This window comes from Xenopus laevis, chromosome 2L, assembly GCF_017654675.1.
Source record: "Xenopus laevis strain J_2021 chromosome 2L, Xenopus_laevis_v10.1, whole genome shotgun sequence".
NCBI lineage: Eukaryota > Metazoa > Chordata > Amphibia > Anura > Pipidae > Xenopus > Xenopus laevis.
Genome location: NC_054373.1, coordinates 59908142 through 59931246, shown reverse-complemented (window position 1 = coordinate 59931246; position 23105 = coordinate 59908142). Strand labels below are relative to the sequence as shown.

The window sequence follows — 23105 nt, the reverse complement described above, 5'->3', positions numbered from 1 at the left end:
ATAAGCATGGCCTAAGATATTTTTCAGTTTTTAAGGTAAAACTGATATTAAGTTGAAATACTTAAAACACCTTGACAGAATGTGAGGCGACAGCACACTATTATATGTTCTGTATATGAATTACAGTTTGAATCTGGTTTCAAATACTGTCTACAACTGCCACCTAGTTGTGGAATGCCAAGTTTATAACAAAACGCTGTTGCAGGCATTTTGGCTTTCATTTATCAATAGACAGTAAAGTATGGGGCATAGTTTATTGTTTATATTTCTCTTCTAAACCCTTGCTTTCATATGTGAATGTAAGCTGCCACATTGCTCTATTTACTTAACGCCACTGGCTGCTGGGAATTGCTAGGCGGAAGTATTTAATCTCTAAATTCACAGGTGGAAGACACCGAATTAAGTAAAACTCTTAGAATTGCTCTCAAGTCTCCTGTGGCTCAGTAGGCAGCACAGGTGGTCAAGTTTGCATGTTGTCTGGGGGTAGTTCAGTTTCCTCCAACACCCCAAAAACATACAGACAGGTTGGGCCCTGATAACATTTACTATACTCTACTGCAGTGATCCCCAACCAGTAGCTTGTGAGCAACATGTTGCTTTTCAATCCCCTTGGATGTTGCTCTCAGTGGCCTCAGAGTGGTGATTATTTTTGAATTCCAGGGTTGGGAGCAAGTTTTGATAAAAAGCAGGTGCACTGCCACACAGAGCCACAGAGATTGACAATCCACATCAGGGGATATTAATGGCCAATCACAGCCCTTATTTGGCACCCCAGGAACATTTTTCATGCTAGTGTTGCTCCCCAACTCCTTTTCAGGCCCGGATTTAGGGAAAGGCCCCCTAGGCCCGGGCCTAGGGCGGCAAGATGTTAGGGGCGGCAAGAAGGCGCCCCCTAACATCTTGTGTAAGTCGGCTGCTCCTGATAGATCCGGCTGGCTTTAGGACCGCTCCTCCAGCCTATCTCCCGCTGTGGCTCCGCCCCCTCCTCTCTGTGCTCGTGCTGCTGCTGCCTCTGCTGTGCTGCGTGTGTCCCAGCAAGGTGATCTGTTCCTGGTATGTACATTTAATATTCCCCCTGCAGATCTGCTGTATATCGGCCATGTAGAGAAATATGTCATAGTCAACTTGCAGATTTGCTGGAGGTGCAGAATCACAAGTGTTCTAACTTCTAAACCTGTTACAGATTTTTTTATGTCCCTTTCCTGCTTCCTACAAAATGAAAACCATTTCAGTTCTTGTATTATAAGGGATAATGTACCCCCTACTGTAAATGATAAGGATATTAGAAGTCACTGAGGGGGTTCTATGGCCATATAAAGGCACAAGGCTGCAGGCTGAGTTATACAGGGAACTCTGAGTATCACTTATGTATTATAATGGATAATGTATCCCCTACTGTAAATGATAAGGATATTAGAAGTTACTGACGGGGTTGTTCTGTGACCATATAAAGACACAAGGCTGCAGGCTGAGTTATACAGGGAACTCTGAGTATCACTCATGTATTATAAGGGATAATGTACCCCCTACTGTAAATGATAAGGATATTAGAAGTCACTGAGGGGTTGTTCTGTGACCATATAAAGGCACAAGGCTGCAGGCTGAGTTATACAGGGAACTCTGAGTATCACTCATGTATTATAAGGGATAATGTACCCCCTACTGTAAATGATAAGGATATTAGGAGTCACTGAGGGGTTGTTCTGTGACCATATAAAGGCACAAGGCTGCAGGCTGAGTTATACAGGGAACTCGGAGTATCACTCATGTATTATAAGGGATAATGTCTGCTGAGAAATAGGAACTACAAAGATTATGATGCTGCCAAGATTTGACTTTTTTATTTTATAATAAATATTTAACTGATGCTGCGGCTGCCCACTGGAGCACAATTGACAAACTTATCAAAACAAGGGACACATCTCTCTCTGCATCTATGTAAAAAAAAAGGTGTCTATATATAGAGAATATATATAGATATATCTCAAACAAGCCTAACTGCTAGTTGATCCATCTGATCCACTTTTGCATAAATGTCCTGATTGGAAAAAGATTCACATCCAGAAAATGCGTGCGGGGGGGGGCGGCACAGTAGCTGGGCCTAGGGGGGCAAGGAGGGTAAATCCGGCCCTGCTCCTTTTACTTCTGAATGCTGCTCACAGGTTCAAAAGTTTGGGGACCCCTGCTCTACTGTGTGTGATAGGGGTCTTGGATTGTAAATTCCAGTGGGGCAAAGACTGATGTAATTTAAACACCTATCTAAATTTGTCAGACAGATGACAAAAGGAGAAAGTTGCATGGGTTACGGCTATATTAGGATTCCAACAACCTTAAATACAGATAGGTTATTTGTAATGGGCTTTACAAAAATGTAAAATGTTTATACACTTATAATTAGAATATTTCCCTTTTGTGTTCTGCTCCTTGAAACCAGAATACAAATAAGGTATACAACAGTCTAAGGTCAATGGCACACATGGTTTCTCTGCTGGTATATTGCAGACACTTTATACCCCTTTAAAGAAGAACTAAACTTGGGCTTCTGTACCAGCCCACGGCAACCACAGCCTTTAGCAGTAAAGATCTGTGCCCCAGTAGCTCCCTATCTTCTTTTCTGCTGATTCACTACACATGCTCTGTGCTACTTTCAGTTATTAGGGTTGCCACCTTTTCCCAAATGTTTTACCGGCCGGTGGGGGGCGGGACCAAAAAGGGGCAGGACTGTGATGCAAAAGGGGGCGTGACTACGGCACCCAGATTTGTATCTTCCCTTGTATCTCCCTCTTATTACTGAGCTCCACAACCCGCCCCCACTCTCTAGTTAAGAAGTCAGACTCCGATGCTGCAGCCACTAATAACAGGGGAGACCCCGCCACCCACCTGCCCCCTCCAAGCTACACAACAACAACGTGTAAATCCGGGAGAGCGGACTGGTGTGAGACTCACTGGATACAGGGTCACGTCCAACTGAGCCAGCAGCCGCACACACACTCGGCTCCCCCTGCAGACTGCACGCTGACGCCGCCCACACAATCACATCTTCATAATCACACGAGACAAGCTGAAGAATTTGGAGCAGGCAGGGAGGGAGAAGGGAGCAGCTGAGCTGAAAGTAAGTGGCTTTCCTCCCTGCAAAAAATTACCGGCCATGTAATTGCCGGTATTATCTTAATACCAGCACCGGCCTCAATACCTGTTTACTGGCTAGGCCGGTAAAAAACCGGCCGAGTGGCAACCCTATCAGTTATTGATCTTAGGGACCCACTCAAAATATACAGTACACATAGAAGATAAACTTCACAATATAAGGCTGATTCTTAATAAATACAGATAGCTACCACATAGAAGCACATAAACCAGTGCAACTAGCATTGCAGCCTTGTAGTATTATCTTATATTATAGGCCAACCTCATTTCCTGCTGATGATTTGCAGTGACCCCTAAACTTTGTTTCTTAAAGGAATCCTTTGATGCATCAGTGAATAGTGCTGATCCAGCAGAATTCTGCACTGAAATCCATTTATAAAAAGAGCAAACAGATTTTTTTATATTCAATTTTGAAATCGGACATGGGGCTAGACATTTTGTCAATTTCCCAGCTGCCCCCAGTCATGTGACTTGTGCCTGCACTTTAGGAGAGAAATGCTTTCTGGCAGGCTGCTGTTTTTCCTTCTCAACGTAACTGAATGTGGCTCAGTGGTACATGGGTTTTTACTATTGAGTGTTGTTCTACCAGGCAACTGTTATCTGGTTACCTTCCCATTGTTCTTTTGTTTGGCTGCTGGGGGGGGGGAGAGGGAGGGGGTGATATCACTGCAACTTGCAGTACAGCAGTAAAGAGAGATTGAAGTTTATCAGAGCACAAGTCACATGACTTGAGGCAGCTGGGAAAATGACAATATGTCTAGCCCCATGTCAGATTTCAAAATTTAATATATAGTGTATTAAGTACCTCCTCTTGTAAAATATAAGGATATTATAAATTACTGAGGAGTTTCATGACCATATAAAAACACGAGGCCGAAGGCCGAGTGTTTTTATACAGGTCATGGAACTCCGAGGTAACTTCTAATATCCTCATATTTTACAACTTGGGGTACTTTATTTATTATAATACACAAGTTTCAGTGAGTCATGCGACAGAAATGACATCACAACTCACCCTTTATAACTGATGACATCAGAACTCACCGTTTATAAGGATATAATTTACAGGATATTCATGGCTTTTGTGTATTATAAAAAAATTTGTTTGCTCTTCTGAGAAATGGATTTCAGTGCAGAATTCTGCTGGAGCAGCACTATTAACTGATTCATTTGGGAATTTTTTTTTTCCCATGACAGTATCTCTTTAAGTATGTGAGTATGTGGGTATCGCAGACCCCCTGTAACAAGTTTGAAGTCCTAGATCACTGCTGCTATTGGGAAGCCGAAACTTTAGCCAGGTTAAATAAGTTCAGTATATAAAATATAGCATTTTTTAGGGGTTAGTTCTACTTTAAGCAGCCTGCTATTGACAGAACACAACAAGCCTGGAGTTTTCCATTCATCTCAGAGACAGAGCAGGTGCCGAGTGTAAACAATAAGCTCTGCCTTTATAAAGGCCACACTCCAATCCACTCTTGGTAATGTGAGTGATGTGACAGTGTGGGCAAGTAAACATGGCTGCTGAGCACAGGGGAGCCATGTTCACCAGCCTCAGCATCTTCCTGAAGATGAGCACCGAAACGTTTACTTATGAAGAAGATCCTAGTGAACATGGCTCCCCTGTGCTCTGCTGCGCTGTTCTGCATATACAGGTCAGTGTCACCAGAGGGGAGACCCATTACATGCCACACCATGCAGGGAGGAACCAGGGAGGGCGACCAAATGGAGGGGGTGAATAAGGGGCCCCCAGCTGCAGGGTTTAGTTCTCCTTTAAGGATGTAGTTAGAATACATGTATTTATTCCAATACAAACATTTTCAATTATCTAAATAAAATCTCTACAACTAAGATATCAAATCTCCATACTTTCCATGCCCCCTGCATCTTCTGGGTGCTATGAAGAGTTTCTGTAGAGAGACTAGCACACTGAGCTGTGATCTATAAGCCAATAGTGACATAGTTATATGACATTGTGCAGGTACCAAGAATAACAACATTTAGCTGAGATATAAAGGTTGAACCACCCATTCAAAATCCTGTAAATCTACTTGGAGACATTAAATCTTTACAGGTTTAACTATTGAAAACATATTTACATGCTCAAAGGACACCTACTGTATTACCCAAAACCAGTTTTTACCACCAGAGCTGCAGGCTCATAACTGTATGCCTGTATTGCAGTTGGGGGAAACAATAATTTTTTCTAAGAAAAAGCCCCCCATTAAGTTCTACACCATGTTCAGTGGTGCTAATAATGATTGCTTCTCCCAGCGTGCTCATTATGCACATGTATGTGGTGTCACTATTTTTAGTGGTTGTTGGCCTAGAGCTTCGTAAATGCTACTAAACACATTTTTCCAAATACAGGGCTGGAACTAGGGGTAGGCAGAGTAAGGCACGTGCCTACGGCGCAAAGCTGGGGGGGCGCCAGGCACGTACCTTACCTGCCTTCTACCCCTAGTCCGGTTCCCTCTCTCCTAGGTGATTGGCGATTTAGCGTGCTTGTCGATGCACGCAGGCATCAATTTAGCGGCAATTCGTGCATGCCCGCTTCCAGTCAGCGCCACGACTGGCCCAGCTCTGTCCAAAAATAAGAAAAAAAGCAGATTGTGTACAAATACCCAGCCTTAGGACAGCCAACTATGCACATGGAGCCTTTTGGCTGGGGAAGAACACAAAAAATGAGCCATGGGAAAACTTTGTTTGAAGTTTGATTCTAAATATCAAAGTCTTTTGTCAATATCGGTTGCTTTGTCTGCCACTTCGTTTCGTAACATGGTCTCTGATATCTCATTCAGTATATTGTCCACTGCTGATTTATTTCTGCAGCATTCACTTAAGTTTGTAGGGCTAATTTTCTCTTTTACCAATGATAAATATAGGTTGGATATAAATATGATCTTCTCCCTGTACCTAAGGACCTTCCTAGTGCCATACAAAATTGCCCATCACTGACAGCAGATGCATTGTGGAATCCTTAGTTAAATATAGGGAGGCAATTAATTTTAAAAGGGACATATAGCATATATTTTTACAATGCAGAAAACCATGTAAAATAATGTAAAATAGAAGGAATTGTTTTTAATACCTTTTTGGTCAAATATGTACACATTCCCAGAAAACTGTGCTCAGCCCACCCCTTTTGGTAAGTTTCCTGTCTTGGAATCTCTAGTATCTAGCTCTGGAGCCACCAGCTCCTTCTGCCTGTGTAATAGAGCTGCATCAAGTGAGGGAGGACACAGTCCTCCCCTGCATTCCTTCTACAGATTGGACCAACATCACTGCTGGCTTCCCTTCTCCCTTCCCTGCTCTATTCATTTAACCCACTCCTCCCCTGTTCCTTTCACTCCCACTCTGATTTTCCCTCCATTTTCATTTTGCTTGTTTCTGTCACTCTCTGCTGTATTCCTTTTACTCCCTCTCCCTCCATTGCTCCTTTCTCTTCCTCACTGTTTGCCCCCCCCCCGTTTCTATCACTCTCTGCTCAAATCCCCCTCCCTCCATGCTCCTTTCTTTCTCTCTGATCTATTCGTTTAACCCCCTCCTCTGCTCATTTCCCCCATCCCTCCACTGCTTGTTTCTATCACTTTCTGCTGTGTTTGTTTTACTCCTTCTCCCTCTACTGCTCTGTTTCTGTCGTTCTGGGTCTGCTAATATTGCCCTCCATCCACTGCTGTTTCTGTCACTCACACATTCATCACAATAATTTTCTACACAATATCATTTTGTATACAAAAAGCTATGAATATTTTTTAGGTTGTCCTTTGTAACACCTTGCATCTATTATTATATGTTATATAATACACAAAAGCCACGAATATCCTGTAAATTATATCCTTATAAATGGTGAGTTCTGATGTCATTTCGGTCACATGACTAGGGTTGCCACTTGTCCGGTTTTGACCCGGACAGCTCGGTATTTTAAGGGGCTGCCCGGGTCTATACTTCCTGCCCAGTTTTCCAAATAAGGAAAACCGGGCGGGATTCCCTTGATTGACACGGCGATCGGCCGATAGCCCCGCCCACTGATGCCACAAGTCCACCCACTGATGTCACAGACACACCCACCGACGTCAAGGACCCGCCCCCGCCCGGGCTCAGACAGACATAAAGGTGGCAACCCTACACATGACTCACTGAAACGTGTGTATTATAATAAATAAAAGTACCCCCAGTTGCAAAATATGAGGATATTAGAAGTTACCTCAGAGTTCCATGACCTGTATAAAAGCACTTGGCCTTCGGCCTTGTGCTTTTATATGGTCATGAAGCTCCTCGGTAACTGTATAATATCCTTATATTTTACAAGAGGGGGTACTTTATTAACTATATAATTCCAGAACATCAGCTGCATTTATTTCCTTACAACTCCCTGCACCTGATCACAAACTGTCCCAGAACAGCTGCATTTTCCCTTGCAACTCTCTGCACCTGATAAAACATTCCAAAACAGCTTCATTTTGTCCTTGAAACTCCCTGCACCTGATCAGAAAACATTCCAAAACAGCTGCATTTTTTCCTTGCAACTCCCTGCATTTGATCAGAAAACATTCCAAAACAGCTGCATTTTTCCCTTGCAACTCCCTGCACCTGATAAACTGTTCCAGAACAGCTGCCTTTTCCTTGCAAATCCCTGTACCTGACCTCAAACTGTTCCAGAACAGCTGTATTGTTCCCTTGCAACACACAGCACATGATTTTAAAAAGTCCAGAAAAGCTGCATTTTTTCCTTGCAACTCCCTGCACCTGATCATAAAATGTTCCAGAACAGCATATTTGTTTTCTCTGTTTGCTGTATATGATCCAATAAAGGGGGTTGCAGAGAACACAAACCTACAGCTGCTGTTCTTAAATTAGATAACTGTACATACTAATGTACACTGTGCATAATTTAATAATATATGCAGAGTGTGTATAACAATGTATTATGGACTATAGATTATGTCCATTTGGGCATGTACATTTGTGAATGATGTATATTTGTTGAGGAACATAGGACCATACCGTTGCACTTTAAATAAAGGAAATTATTACTATTATATTTTTGTAAAGTTTGCATTAAACTTCACATCTACTGATTTTTGTTGCTCATGTAAGGTATATTGTTATAATTGAATTATCAGCAGCAGCATAAGACAGTTAGGGTAAGGTCACACCTGGACATTCGGGTAGATTTAGTCGCCCGGCAACTAATCGCCTTTTCTTTGGGGCGATTAATCTCCTCAAACTGCTTCACCCTGTCTTCCGCCAGCTAGAAAGAAAAAACGCCTGCGGCATGGCATTCGCGGCGCTTCGTTTTCCAAAGTCACCAAAAGCTGTATCACGAGGAATCTTCAGGCGACTTCAAAAACGAAGCGCCGCGAGAGCCATGTGTGTATTTCCATTCTAGCAGGTGAAAGACAGGGGGAAGCAGTCGGGGAGATTAATTGCCCCAAAGAAAAGGCGCCGGGCGACTAAATCTTCCCGAATCTCCAAGTGTGACCTTACCCTTATGTGCAGGCTGGGAACGCACAGGGCAGAGGGTGGGAGGGGTTTCCCTGCAGAGTTCAGCCTGTCTGTCAGTGCTATGACCATTTCCTTTAAAAGAATGAACAGACAATCCCACTCTTCATTTCAGCCTAGCTTCTGACCTGTAAACATCTCTGCAGCTCTGATATAATGACAGCTGTAGGAGGTAAAATGCTTTCAAAACATTTTTCCTTCTGAATCATACATCAGAATATGAAGTTTATATAAATGTCTCCTTTAACTAAGCCGATACTGCCCAATATTTGTTAATAGAGGTTAGACTTGTGCTTTTTCTGTTATGCTTTCCATTGACCCTCATACTAGACTGCCCACCACCTCCCACAATCCAGAGTGTTTGCCAAATTAACAAGTCTGAGGAGACCTTGAAATTCACTTCAATAACCTTTGTAGATCAGCATGCCATCTGTATTCAGATTTGTATTAGCCACCTATTCCCAAGATCTTCGATCCACTCTTACCTGCAAGGGACTCTTGCCCTGATTACAGGGAAGGGTGAGAGCAGGCATCTCTAGCGGGAGGAGGGAGACTGGCTGTCATTCCTTGGTTAATGCTTTCTCTGGCATCTTGGTTCTTGCACAGTGCCCTGGTCTGTCCTAGGGATCAAAGAACAAAATTGCATGCTTACATAAAGACCAATATGGATGTGTCAAAAGACTCTTTATTGTTGATCACCATGGTTGTTATGCTGTTTCTCTAGTTTTAACAGAAGACATTGTATTTTATTATAATTTCAATGCATAAAACTTTTCTCAAACTGAAATAATTTTTGTAAGAATTTTGAAATTTGTGTTTGGGAAACTAAAACAGCTCTCTGCCCCTTCCTTCGCCATATCAGGACCAGATCAACTTCAAGCGTGCAAACTGTCACAGAGAGAAATCAGTGCCAGGAAGCCAGGGATCATATACAACGTGGCTAAATATAGTGGCCACCAACCTCCTCACTGTGCAGCTCTACCCTTGTAGACTGGTTATGGGGAAACAGCTGTTTTTGGGACAGTCTTTTATGCAGTTTTCTTATCTTTCATAATATTGTCTTTGAATGTTATTTATAATTTTGCCATAAAATTATTTGCCTGATGATTTTACATTACCTTTTTTACCCCCATGTTCCTCTATGAGGGGGCTGCCATATTTGTTCAGCAGTAGTCCGTTAGCTTTAAAAACTCTGACAGGCTAAGAAGGGGCAGTCACGTTGGCAAAACAGTCAGGTTTAGGAACTTTAAATAACAATTACTAACAAAAGCAGAACTATCAGTGAAAAACTATCATGACCTATAGGTAACTTTTAATGTAGAACAATATTTTCAAAAGAAAATTTTTAGTGTCAGTAGCACTTTAAGCAATCTCTACTTTAAAAGGAAAATATCTGTGCAACACCCTTGCAGGAAGCAGTAGGATTTCAAATCCCAGAATCCATCACTTCACAATGAAACTAGGTGAGGGGGACTGCATTACACAGCTCAAGGTGAATGGTTGCACTGGTGCAATTTAGCACCTATGTTTTTCCCTGTTTTTGAGGTCCAGATTGACTACTTCAGTGACATCAGAGGAGCGGCTTCTGTGGCTTCAGGAGATGCTCTGGACTCCTGGTGGCACAAACCAGGAAATTTGTGGCAGCATGCTAGAACGCACCGCAATTCTCCCAGACATCGTTGCTCCAAAGTTGAAAGCTGTTACTTACACAGAAGGTATGGTTCCTTTAGGGCACTTTTCTTTACCGTGGCCTTGTGTCCAAGGCTTCACTCCCGTGCAGACATCCACCCAAATCAGCAGGTGGAGGCCAAAGAGGAAGAGCCATATGCTCACACTTACTATATTAACCCTCAACAGTAAACGGTCATTGCCTCCCTGGTCCAATAGGAGAAATGCTTCCACCAAAGGTAACAGGTACTAGGATTTCCTTAGCTAACAGGGGGTTTCCAGACTAGTAGGGCTATTCCCAAACTAGTAGGGGATTCAACCCTATGGCTCCGTACATTTATTTATATATAGTTATAATTAAAGGGATCCTGTCATCAGAAAGCATGTTTTTTTCAAAACGCATCAGTTAATAGTGCTACTCCAGTAGACTTCTGCACTGAAATCCATTTCTCAAAAGAGCCAACAGATTTTTTTATATTCAATTTTGAAATCTGACATGGGGCTAGACATTTTGTCAATTTCCCAGCTGCCCCTGGTCATGTGACTTGTGCCTGCACTTTAGGAGAATAATGCTTTCTGGCAGGCTGCTGTTTTTCCTTCTCAATGTAACTGAATGTGATCTACCAGGCAGTTGTTATCTCGTGTTAGGGAGCTGCTATCTGGTTACCTTCCCATTGTTCTTTTGTTTGGCTGCTGGGGGGGTGATATCACTCCAACTTGCAGTACAGCAGTAAAGAGTGATTGAAGTTTATCAGAGCACAAGTCACATGACTTGGGGCAGCTGGGAAATTGACAATATGTCTAGCCCTATGTCAGAATTCAAAACTGAATATAAAAAAATCTGTTTGCTCTTTTGAGAAATCTGCTGGAGCAGCACTATTAACTGATTCATTTTGAAAAAAAATTATTTTCCCATGACAGTGTCCCTTTAAGCAAATGTTTCAGATATTTCTACACAAAGAGAATTTTAAACATTTTAATTATATAAATTGCTGCACCAGTGTGCACAGTATTTGACCTGTACCAGCATTTTGGCAAATTAAAAGCCACTGTGCTAGCCATCTGCGATAAGCAACCATCAGAGAACTTAATTTAAAAAATGGATAAGTGGTTAACGCAGGCAATAATGCTTATCCTGACGGAAGCAGCAGTATACTGACTTGTGTATGGGGGCCTTCCTGATACAATATTTAGATGAGAGTGTTGGTGGACAAACTGAGTTAAGCTGGCCATATAAGTAACAATTACGATCTTTCTTGGAAAATATCTTTCCAAGAAAGATCGTTCGTTTCAATACACACATGTAGAGCTGAATCGTCAGCTATACAGGTAGAAACAATAGAATTCTACCTGTATCTGACGATTCAGCACTAACAATGGCTGATGTTTGGGTCCCTTCAAAGGCACCCGATCAAAATTTTCCATCCAGCCGACCAATGAGCCGACCGATATCGGTCGGCTCTTTTTCCGCCATACACGCACTGAATATCGGACGAAAATTCGTTTTGTACGATATTATCTGTGCGTCTATGGCCACCTTAAGTCTGTACTCCCAATTGGAGCTCACGGATCTGTGGCAATTCATCTAGCATGGAAGACAACATTACATTTTAAATGACACCTAAGGCCTTACCCTGCCCATCTGCCTATATTAGCCTAAAATAACTTATTTATGAAATTTTTAATACAGCAGCAATGAAAGTTCTCTCACCCCAACCCCTGTAGCATCTTTATTAACATCTTAGGGTTAGAACAATACAATATTTGCTCAAGCACATTTACATAGCGAAATACCAAATACAATGTTGTGCATAAAGGAGAAGGAAAGGGTAAAACGAAGTAATCTTTATCAGAACGGTCTGTATAAATACACCAGTATACCCTCAAAGTAATGCTGCTCCGAGTCCTTTGTCAAAAGAAACAGCATTTCTTTCCTTCTATTGTGTACACATGGGCTTCTGTATCAGACATCCTGTTTTCAGCATAAACCTCCAGGGCTAGGGCTTGAGCATGCTCAGTTTGCTCCTCTCTCCCTCCCTTTCCCCCCTCCCTACTGTAATCTGAGCCCAGAGCTATAAGTGAGTAGGGAAAGACTCACACCAAGCTAATACTGCAGCTGCTATCCTAAACAAACAGAGAGAGCTTCTAGAGCGGTTTACTCAGGTATGGTAAAGCATTCTGCAGAATAAATAAAGTGTTATAGCTTGCACTAGTGTGGCTAATCTATTGGCAATAAACTGATTTGATCGCTTTCCTTCTACTATACGGACAAAGGTTAGTAAAATCCCCTCTGCATACTGCAAAGAAGCGCTTATTAAGACCTCCTTTTATATTGGGAGGATGATGCTGTAGCACAGAGCTGTCCTACAGGAGGCCTGTGGGCTTACTTTACTATACATGTTGGGCTCTAGGGATTTATTGAAAATTAAGGGAGTTTGGCATATAAACAGAGACCACACTAAGGGTAGGCTGCAGAGGCACCTGGCTAAACCACAACTATGTTGGTAAAAAGCTGAGGGCACAAAAGTGTTTATTGTCCTGAGCCAATCAATCACACCATCAAATGTGGTCTTGAAACAGTGTCTCTTGCTGCCTAGACATCCATTAATAATACTCTAATATTTATAGGTTACTATTGGATGACATCTGTGACATAATGTTACAAAGTCAATTGACAGTGTACAAGTAGCATATGAACTCAATTGTATAGTAAGGTGCAGTGCAAAATGGCATCTATCCAAATGCTATTTCGGCTATTCTTGTGTCAGTTTGTCTGTATCTGCCATTAATTGTGCCAAAAAAAATGTCAGGATGTGATGGACCCTCGGGAAGAGGGTGGGGGAACAGAGTACCACCTTTGCCATGGGAGTCAAAGCATATTGGTCCTGATCAGATCAGTATAATTGCTTCAACTTCTACTTGAAAGCATAGGAGAAAGGCCATCTCCCATAGACTTCATTATAATCCAAATTTATAATATTTATAATAATAAAACAGTACCTTGTACTTGATCCAAGCTAAGATATAATTACTCCTTATTGGAAGTAGGACCAGCCTATTGGGTTTATTAAATGTTTACATGATTTTCTAGTATACCTAAGGCATGAAGATCCAAATTATAGAAAGATCCAGAAAAACCCAGGTCCCATGCATTCTGGATAACAGGTCCTATATCTGTATCATTATTATAAACAAGTATTATTCAAACATATTCCACATCTCTGCACAATATTTGCTGGGTGTGTGCCCCCTCTTTCCCCTTAGTTCTGGCCCTGCTGGTAGTTTTGTAACAGTTTAAGGTTCATGGAAAAGAAGAGCACTTCTATAATCTTATCCTTCTTGTGCTACCTCTAACTCCCTAACACTAGTTCCTTAGCTGGCCACAGTGAGGCACTCACATTCCATATACTTCAACAATGAGATCTGAGCTAATCATTTTACTTTTGGCACTACTTAGGGACGTTTAAAACTTTCTGTGGTGTAGATTTTTAGTCTACTATTCATTACGCTTTGGTGTATGAAGATCATCTAGGTTTTCTTACTTCCTTTTATTCTAATTTTTATAAGAAATAGAAGTATAGGTATGGGATCCCTGAGTCAGAAAACAGTTATTCCAAAAGCTCTGAATTATAGGAAGTCCATCTCCATAGACTCCATTTAAGAAAATAGTTCTAATTTTTATTATGATTTCCTTTTTCTCTGTAATAACAAAACATTACAAAGTTTGGTGATCCAAATTACAGAAAATCCCAGGTCCCAAGCATTCTGGATAATTGGTCCTATACCTGTATAACATTTGGATGAGGGTAATGAAGGAGAAGAGAGAACCAAAACAAAAATGAATGAATGCCCATAAAGAAGAAGAATCTTGCCTTCAGGTTTCCAAGAAAAGTGGACTTACTTTGATACGCTATCCACTAGCCTATGACTAAGTGTCCCTGGTAGGCATGAAACGCATCAGGCCTTGGTTCTTAATTATGGAGAATAAAATGTAAGCCTTTTAACCTTTTACAATCTGACTCCGGCTTTACTACTTTGTGGGTCCAGGCTTGTGCCAGCCTTTTTGATGTTTCCTGGTGTCTACTTTCAAGTATCCCCATATTTCATGAAAGTAAACCAGGTAAAACCATTTGTCCTTCTCTAAGTTTTCTCCAGATACCATACTATATAACTTCAGCTGATATTAATGAAACTGTATTACAGGGCCAATTACAGTATTATACATTTCTTTAAAGAAGGATTCTTTGGTTAGGCTGCTGATCATAAAAAGACCTTTAATTCAGCCCTCCAAATGGAAAATCCTGATCTAGTTCATTGGAGGCTCCAGGCAGAAGATTCTTTATGCACCCTTGTCTTGACGAGGTACGCTGTAGCTAAGCAGTGCTGCGATCATTATGGTCGTCATAGAATTGTTTGGTTCATACCAGATCCTGACTATCACATTCCTTATAATGCTGTCCCTTTTTAGTAAACTGTTGCTCACAGGTTACCGTCTGGATCCTCATGAAAGCGTGAATCATTTTGTAATGTGTCAGCTAATTAGTGAGAATTCACGTTCTCTTCCCCCATAAATACAAACACTTCCATCTTTCGCCCCTCTTTTTGCCCCGAGGTTCATTCCTCTCCCTCTGTCTGTCCCCCCTCTCTTCCTCTCCTGCTCTGTCCCCCTCCCCGTCTGTTTGCTTCCCTCCCCATTTTTCTCAGCTATCACTAATTACTCTGCCCACGGAAAACAGGATCATCTGGCACAAACCGCGTAAAAAATACTTTCAGAGGAAAGGCGTCAGGAAGACGAGGAGGGAATTAACCCTCTTGACTGCTACCAATATCCCTGACTGCTCCACGCATTTTTTTAATGTGCACAGAGTCACAGAGCATCGCTATGCAATGCAGTCTGTTGATTATTCCTATATGTGATAATCTGCTTTCTTGTGAACAAGAGGAATCATTACAACGTGTGTTCAATATAAATCCATGAATAATCCACACCATTTGGCATACTGGGTTTATTATCAGTAAATACTCTGCATTATTATACCTGCCAGCATGGTATTCCTCTCAAGTGAATGCAGAAGAAAGGCTCAGTGGGCTAATACGCTGAACTCTGAAATAAGGAATCTCTTTTTGTGCCTTTGTCAGCTTCTATGGAGCTTGTTCAAATCACTATTACACCCTGAACGTCAAGGGCCAAAAATACAGTGTAATCTCCACAGGGAAGTGACTGCCTGAATCTCAGACAGCTCTGCATAAAATGAACAGCATATCATTATACAGAAGAAAAGAGGAATAGGCTGGATGCTAGTGCATGGTAAATAGAAATGTAGCATAGAGAGAGAGAGTAATATGTGAAATGTATGCATGTGTATAAAGAAATACAGGTATGGGATCCATTATCCGGAGACCCATTATCCAGAAATTTCCGGATTACAAAAAGGCTGTCTCCCATAGACTTCACTAATCAAATAATCCACATTTGTTAAAATGATTTCCTTTTCTTTGTGGTAATAAAACAGTGCCTTGTACTTGATCCAAACTAAGATATAAGTTATCCTTATTAGAAGCAAAACCAGCCTATTGGGTTTATTTAATGTTTACATGATTTTTTAATAGACTTATGGTATGAAGATTCAAATTACAAGTTATCCAGAATACTCCAGGTCCCGAGAATTCTGGTCCCATACCTGTATCAAGGAAAACTACAGTGTAATGCGTGTAATATAAAACCACAAGAAATGTTTAAGGAGAGAAATTAAATTGCACATCAGTCAGCACCCTTCCAGGCTGTTTACACTCCTGGGACCCCAAGAAGTCCAGTTCCCCTTATGTTACACCCCATCCATCCATCTGCAGAAATCCATAGTTTTCCCACAGCCATACTGAACTGGAGTAAATACTGTTCAGTGCACTCAGAAAAACTGTGGAAATGTCGCCTGGGTGCCGGTTAAACATCACAACACTCACAGTTCAAAAGAATTAACTACACTCATAGGTCTTTCTCAAAAAAAAATACAAAATTAGTATTTATTAAACGTTTCGCATTTCTGCTAGGTAAAACTATGTTTCTGCGCTGTAAAAAACGTGTGTCCGGGGCCTTAACCATCTCGATTCCCTCTATCAAGAAAACAAGAAACTCCTGAAATGAAAGTAAAATACAAGTACAAGAAAGTACAATAAAGTACAAGAATCAAAAGCAAACTTATTAAATCTGGTCATGTAACGCATCAGTCCATAGGCTGCATTTCAAGAAGGGAAACCGGTTTTTAATATTTTTACCAATAGTCCTCAATATTGTCCTATGTTATAATGTGGCAATATAACATGTTGCAATGAACTAGAAACCACAAAGGTTAATAGGTAACTTCAAAAAAAAGGAGACATAGGAAGAGTTTCATTAAGACCCTTTGGGGCAAGAGTCCCCAGTTTAAATATCCACATTGATTCTTTCCTCAACAGTAGCAAATTCCTAGTATCCCCCCTCCTTGGGGCAGGTATATAGTCAATAATTATGTGCCTAAATTGAGGCAATTTGTGTTTTGAATTCAACCAATGTTTGGACCCCGGTTGATCTGCTTTGCCCTTAGCCAAAACAGTTCTTATTGCACATCTGTACTGGAGGCTTTACCCACGTAATAAAGACCACAGGGGCACCAAGCCATATACAGCACATGATCTGTAGTGCAGGTTAGTCTGTGATTAATTCCATATTTATGACCTGTCCCTGGATGTGTAAAAAATGTCCCCTGTGACATGCCACTGCACATAAAACAACCGATGCAATTAAAGCATCCTTTCTTCAATGGCCTGTCTAGCCATGTATTACCCCCCCCCCCCGGGTTCAACTGTCAAATCTTTTACCACTAATTTATCCTGCAGGTTCTGTCCTCTTCTATATGCTATTAATGGTCTCTTTTTCGCTAAGAAAGACAATTGAGGGTCAGAATTAATAATTTCCCATCTGTTAGTCAGTGCTTTTTTTTTTTTTAACTTGCTGACTAACATTAGTCCAATTTGTAGTAAAAATCAAATCTGGTTCTGATCGTATATATGATTTTTTATTTTATTTCTAACAGTAAAAACAGGTAAGTACATTCCACTTACTGTCGAGACGAGCACAACCAAAATAAATCAGCAGTCCACTGAAAAGCCATTTGTATAAACATACACTTCTCTCCTCCTGCTGCAGCCTGTTACACTTTTAGGTAATGTTGCAGTTCATTATATAGAGGCTTCTCAGTGCAGTGCTGATTTTTATCTATTGTGCTCATAAGAACATGAAGTAGACTTTAGTTTCAGTCTCAGATTTTGCCCTGTTTAGTTTGGGAAGTACTAGTATTTTCCGCACTAGCCCTATTCATTAACCTTTTCCCTGCCAGCTGATTTGTCCTAAATGCGAATATCTACTGCCAAGCAGTCTTTAGACTTTTTGCACTCCTTCCCCAGGAAAACAATATATTGTTTGTTTTTTTTTCAAGACAACCTGAGCTTTCCAAATATGCTAGAATTTTGGTGTAATTCCACTTCTGTAAAAAGATATAGGCTGTCTAATAAAGATATACTGGAAAGATAAACGTCTCCTGAACGCGCTAATACCAAATATATATATATATAGTTTTATGGAGATTTTTCACTTGTATAGATCTAAATCTCTAAGCAGTACACTAGCAAATTTCCAAAGCGCCGCTCCACAAAACAGCATTCTTCGATTTCAAGGCCAAACACTCCACTCCTAAACAGTAGGTTTACCCTAGGAAACAAGCATTACTAGAAAGAGCAGATTCTGGCAACTCAAAAATGTGTAAATATATCTATATAATACACAAAAGCCATGAATATCCTGTAAATTATATCCTTATAAACGGTGAGTTCTGATGTCATCAGTTATAAACGGTGAGTTTTGATGTCATTTCTGTCACATGACTCACTGAAATTTGTGTATTATAATAAAGTACCCCCAGTTGCAAAATATGAGGATATTAGAAGTAACCTCTGAGTTCCATGACCTGTATATGGTCATGAAACTCCTCGGTTACTTATAATATCCTTATATTTTACAAGAGGGGGTACTTTATTCACTATATACACCAAACTACCAAGTTGCAATTCCTAAAGTTATATTTTTTATATTAAATTGGTGAATTTTTAAAAAATTACCTCAAAGCTTCCAATTTACAGCATCATATCTCCCACACATCTCTAGGTACCAATGTAAAACACCCTAAATATGATTGCCAGGAGTCCACTGAATATTTTGATGCCCAATATGTATAGGCATGTGGCATATAGGGGCCCCCAAAATGTATACACCCAATTTTTGTACATGTCTTTCTACACTAAAGCACCAAGCAGCAAATCTTTCCTAAATTTGGCGATTTTGGTGACATTTCCAAAAATTACCTCAAAGTTTCCACCTGCAGCATCGTATTTCCTCACATACTTTTAGGTATCATGACAAATCAGCCCAAATATGAAGCCAGGGGTCCTCTGAACAGTTTTATGCCGAATATGTATAGGTTTACCTAAGCACGTGGCATATAGGGGCCCCAAAATGAAGACCCCCCTATATGGTCTGTCATTTCAGGTACTGCAAATTCAACACAATTACATAGTTTTGGTAGGGGGCAAAGGTAGAAAAAAGTACGTTCACCCGAGAAAACCATATATTTTCAGAAAGTACACATTCTTCCATCCAAATTGGGTATGCATGTCTTTCTACTCCAAAGCACCAAGCCACAAACCTTTCCTAAATTTGGCGATAAAGGCAGAGGTTTTTACATTTCTGAAAATCACCTAAAATATTGCAATTGGCTGCATTTATCTCACCCAATTTCTTACATACAACTGGAAAATACCCCAAATTAAAAATTTGAATTAAATAATGAATTTTCTCTGCTGCCGATTCGCCTTCTGTGAACAAAGACCTATGACTGTGTATTATGTGCCACAAGACCCTCCTAACAGCACAAATACCCCAAAATCATGTATTTTTGGAAAGGACATATTCTGACGAATCCAACAAAGATAAAGATGTCTATTTACACCAAACTGCAAAGCATTTCTAAATGTAGAGGTTTTTACAACATTTCTGAAAATCACCTAAAAATATTGCAATTGGCCACATTTTTCCCAATTTCTTACATACAATTGTAAAAAACCCTAAATATTGATGCCAAGGGTCTATGTAACAGTTTGATGCCCAATGTGAATAGATATACTAAAGCAGCTGCCATGTACGGACCCCAAATAAAAATAGAGCATATGAATTTTCTCTGCTGGTGATTCGCCTGTGAACAAAGACCAGTGACTGCGTATTATGTGGCACAAGACCCTCCTAACAGCACAAAGACCCCCCCCCCAAAACCATATATTTTTGGAAAGTACACATTCTGACAATTCCAACAAAAATAAAGATGTCTTTCTACACCAAACTGCAGAGTTTTTCTAAATGTAGAGGTTTTTACGACATTTCTGAAAATCGCCGAAAAATTTTGCAGTTTGCCGGCAAGCACGTACAGCGTACATGCTTGGCAGGCAAAGGATTAAACGTATATGTTAAAAAGGTAGTATACTGCCCCTTAAGATAAATGAATAGAAGTGGTTTGCAAACCCTACAATACAAAACTAACCTTCAACTCCAATAAGTAAAGTGCTTATATTTTTTTTTTACTAGTCTAGTCTTAAATGCAAATTTGATTAAACAGGTAGTGTATGAACACTTACCTGATTGCTCATTCTTGGTTCTCCTGGTTTGTGGGCCGCCCATCATTAATGTGTGCAGTGTGACCCGGTATGCATTCTGACCTATGTTTTACGCACTGGACCATTTGCTTGGTTATCAAGCTGGTCCCTGTCTGGTATCTTGGCTATTTCTTTGATGACTTGCTCATTTGGTTTTGACTACCAGTTTCAGCTCTGCTTGTTTGTTTGTTGTCTGACCCAAACTTTTGCCTTATTTCTTCAAACCAGGTCTGCTTGTCCAGATCTCAGTCTGACTTCCGCTTTTGCCTACTACTTTGTACCTCCTTTAGACACCATGGCCTCTTTCCAACCCCCGACTTTCTGTCCTTATTTTGAGACAACTTGATGTCCGTATGGGCTGCGTGTGGGTCGCTAACTACCACTGACCTGCCTTCAAGCTTGAAAAGTGATACTGAGGACACAAAATGTTGCAAGGATTTATTCAGATCATGACTGACCTACAAGATGTATGGGTTATGGATTATGGATGATTTAACCCCCTTTCACCAAAAACAGGTATATACTTTAGAGTTGGTTCCTAATTATCTTTGTTTCATTCTGGAGACTGCATTGTTTCTTTTGACACTATGCATATTATAGTTGTTTGTTTTAAAAAGAATTAAAAGACTAAGCTTTAGGTGATTAGATGTAAATCATTTAACAAGTACATTGTACAAAAATTCATGAGGCAGGGCAACGGTACTTTAAAAACAATTGTTGTTATGTTTATTATATATTATACCTATACAGTATACCTTTAGGCTCACATCATGTGAAGCATTTTGACCACCATGATCTTCTCAGAGAGGACAACAGCAATAACAATTCAACTGCCCACATGCAGTTACTGCTCATTCATGCCTATAGCAAAATAACATTGTCAGGTGGACTGCATATTGGTGCATATTGGCACGCAACTAAATTGGAAGCCACTGCAAGTGGGTAAGATTATTTTTACTCTGTGGCTCTCCTTGAGAGACCTTTATGCATTTTTGCTGAGGAAAAATTACATACTTTTGTTTTTTTTGTATTTTAAAAAAAAAATTATTTTGTAATCATGCATTTACTTATGTGTAATATACAATGAGAAGGATTCATTGATGTTGAGTGATTGTTTGGGACATACAGAAGAGTGTGTAAAGCCGGCCCCATGATTGATGATGAGTGACTTTTTAAGGCATACAGAATATTAAAGCTAGCACCATCAATCTGGAACTTCAGGCTCTATTTCAGTTTTAAATGAATGCACATTTGAACTATTTTAGTGTTGTGGGTATGGAATGGGACCTGTTATCCAGAATGCTCGGGACCTGAGGTTTTCCAGATAATGGATCTTTCCATAATCTGGATCTTCATACCTTCTAGAAAACCATGTGAACATTAAATAAACAGGCTAGTTTTGCTTCCAGTAAGGATTCATTATATCTTATTTTGGATCGAGTAATATTATAACAGAGAAAAAATGTAATATTTTTTAATAATCTGTAAAAGATGGCCTTCCCATAATTAGAAGCTTTCTGTATAATGGGTTTCCAGGTAACAGATCCCATACCTGAACTTTGTTTTTACAGTTCACTTTGGAGGTCTGTGACCTAGTCAAATAATTATGGCATTGTGGTATTCACAAAATACCTCTCATTCTCTAATTGTGTGTAGTAGGTTTGAATTTTCTGATATATTCCCTGATTACCTGCTTTGCAAATGTATATTGAAACTTCACATCACTCTGCTCATCCCCCTGCCTCCCAGCAGTTAAAGGCGCTGTTGTCCATAATGTTACACCCTTAATACCAAAATTCTCTGTAGCTGGGAGTTTAGGCAGTGGCACAATCATAAAACATAAGCCATTTCAATGGATGCAGTGTACATATAACATAATATAAGCTTTTCCATGCCCACTCAATACACCTGTACTTGCATGGAAAATAATGATGTATTAGGCCATAATCTAATTGTTTTCTTGAAACAAATCTTTTGAATAAGAAGTATACAACCTAAGGCCCTTGTGCTGTTGATGAATTACCTACCAGCATTCCCTGAGATACCAGTGGTGTAAGTATAGAGAAAAAAAAGTCCACAGGGCAGGAAAATCTTAGCTTTTGATTTATTACACAGTGTAACTCTATATTTTATCTTGTATTTTTTAAATGAAAAACAATACAATTGGACAAAGTAATTTCCACCTGCCTCTTTAGGAACTGACAAACCATTTAGCAAGGCATTGCCTTGTCGGGCCAGCCTTTCAATAATAAAGATTTCTGATATGCCGTTTTAAGATTATTTTTCAAAAGGAGAAAAAAAATCCTGCCGTTTTTTTGGACGCCTCACTGAGGATTTCTGAGATTTGTTCTCAGATTCCAAACTGAATCAGAGCCAGAAGCTAATTAAGCAGGAGGAGAAATTATAGAACAGGTGGTGATGTCAAATATTCCTAAAGGAAGAGGGGGGTGGATTATCCCACTATGTGCCTTATTAGAACCCCAAACCAATCCTTTTTCATCTGAGTAGGCGGATGAAAGTTAAAATTTTGTTATCTCCAAGAAAGCAAATCTCACTTCAGTATGAGCCAATAGTTTAGGTCAGATTCTATAAAAGCCAATGCTTTAAAATAAATGGCATCCAGCTTTTGTTCATACAATTCCTACAAGCCCTTTGGAAAAAAACATTTATTTTTTGTGTTTTTGTTTACATCTGAAGCTGTACAATATCTCCTACAAATTTAAAATACTATGTATGTATTTCAGTTTATTATTTGCCACCTTTATATATGAAAGAGATCTAACTATTCAGGTGTGGTTATGCTACAGCTCCCGATATCCTACTAGTGTTAAAATTCCTGGGAGATGTAGTTCAGCAAAAGGTAGTAAGCTGTTGGGTTTGGTTATGAATGATCACAAAACAAGTGTAACATTTTTTCTGTCGTAATCTTTAGCAACCGATTAGAAGGTTGCTTTCATTAATCTTACTACAGGTAACCACTCGTATATAATTACTGATGGATGGTGTGAGTTAAATAACTCTATAAGTAAAATTACTGAGGATTACATTTTAAA

The 23105-nt window shown here is 40.1% G+C and overlaps 1 protein-coding gene across 2 annotated transcripts in view; it reads right to left on the bottom strand.

The window, feature by feature from the left end:
• Positions 1-23105, bottom strand: part of scmh1.L (Scm polycomb group protein homolog 1 L homeolog) — a 147568-nt gene that overhangs the window by 105538 nt on the left and 18925 nt on the right. For both annotated transcript variants that reach the window (XM_018245169.2, XM_018245170.2), the window contains one exon: positions 9135-9269. The gene's annotated coding sequence lies outside the window, so the exon portion shown is untranslated. The remainder of the gene's footprint in view (positions 1-9134; positions 9270-23105) is intronic.